General features: G+C 25.1%; 1 long non-coding RNA gene across 1 annotated transcript; it reads left to right on the top strand.

Moving 5' to 3' along the window:
* Positions 1-344: 344 nt before the first annotated feature.
* On the top strand, positions 345-1023 carry LOC100570865. Its single transcript, XR_119630.4, has 2 exons — positions 345-770; positions 847-1023. It is a non-coding gene; the product is annotated as an uncharacterized LOC100570865 (long non-coding RNA).
* The last annotated feature ends 1 nt before the right edge of the window (position 1024 follows it).

Raw genomic sequence — 1024 nt, 5'->3', positions numbered from 1 at the left:
CTCATTTTTGTTTTAGGCTTTCCACATCAAATTGGATATAGAGATCGTTTGATCAGAACACTTTAATAATTTTTAATTTTAAATAACTTTTACGTATTTAATGAAAAAAAAAAAAATGTGTGTTTGCAGTTTGTAATCAGTTTATTATTATGATGTGAGGTATAATATCGCATGATCATACTATTTACAGGTAAACTCATCTGATTAATTAGGTAAACCTAGATAAAGTAAATGTAAATGTATTCTAGTCGTATTGTTTTTTTTTGATTTGCCACAATAATTGCGTTGCGCTTAGAGGTCGTTTGAACAGATTACCTACATTAATGAATTTATAATGATTTTTTTTTTTCATAATAATTGTGAACTTTTTATCTACTTATTAATTCTGAGTCTAAATAAAAACAACAAGTTTAAAGTACAATAATATTCATATCCGTCGGATCAAACAATCTAATATCAGTAAATTTATCGAGTAGTGGCGAACGATATTCGTTCAATGACGTTATTCATATTTCTAATAATTACTGTACGTCGCACATAAATATAGATTTATTTTACAAAGAGCTCTAGTGTTTGTCGATCTATCATTCTAACCTTTCATTACTTGTGCGAAACTGTACAAGAAACTTACATTCACAGTTTTTAATAGTCAATAAACATTCAATAATAATTAATTTAAATACATACTAATTTTATATCAAGTCAAAAAAAAAAACAGTTTAATTCTTATTCAATTTGTGTTTGTGACAATTCATTTTACAACTAATCAAGTGAGTAATATTATAATAATTATAAATAAGTAAGTTATTATTAATATGATGTGAAGTGTATAAGTAATAAACATAGTTTACAGATAATATGTGTTGTAACGATCAAAATCAAACCGTCGATAATCACATTCACAGTTTACGTTTATTAAAGTTATATAAATTATTTCTTCACGTTTCAATAAATTATTCACAGAAATCATACAGAAGATCACGCTGCCATACAATATGATTCCAAACATAAAGTTAATATGTAT

The sequence above is a fragment of the Acyrthosiphon pisum genome, unplaced genomic scaffold, assembly GCF_005508785.2.
Source record: "Acyrthosiphon pisum isolate AL4f unplaced genomic scaffold, pea_aphid_22Mar2018_4r6ur Scaffold_1336;HRSCAF=1819, whole genome shotgun sequence".
In the NCBI taxonomy this organism is placed as follows: Eukaryota; Metazoa; Arthropoda; class Insecta; order Hemiptera; family Aphididae; genus Acyrthosiphon; species Acyrthosiphon pisum.
The sequence above is the reverse complement of the archived record's forward strand: the minus strand, read 5'-3'. Positions and strand labels throughout refer to the sequence as shown.